This window comes from Grammomys surdaster, unplaced genomic scaffold (genome assembly GCF_004785775.1).
Source record: "Grammomys surdaster isolate TR1022 unplaced genomic scaffold, NIH_TR_1.0 198, whole genome shotgun sequence".
NCBI lineage: Eukaryota > Metazoa > Chordata > Mammalia > Rodentia > Muridae > Grammomys > Grammomys surdaster.
In genome coordinates, this window is record NW_021604643.1 from 8,370,394 (window position 1) to 8,370,703 (window position 310).

Consider the following 310-nt stretch of genomic DNA (forward strand, 5'->3'; position numbering starts at 1 on the left):
CTCTCTCTCTCTCTCTCTCTCTCTCTCTCTCTCTCTCTCTCTCTCTCTCTCTCATCTCTTTCTGTGTTTTTATTCATCTGTTATAAAATACAAAGGAGTGCATGATACAGGTGAATGCATACTTGAACGTAATTAAGAGTATTCAAGATGCCTACTGTGTGTGTGAGAGACAGAGACAGGGAGAGTGAGACAGAGAGAAGAGAGAGACAGACAAGAGAGACAGAAGAGAGAGAGAGAGACAAGAGAGGCAGAAGAGAGAGAGAGAGAGAGAGAGAGAGAGAGAGAGAGAGAGAGAGAGAGAGAGAGAGAG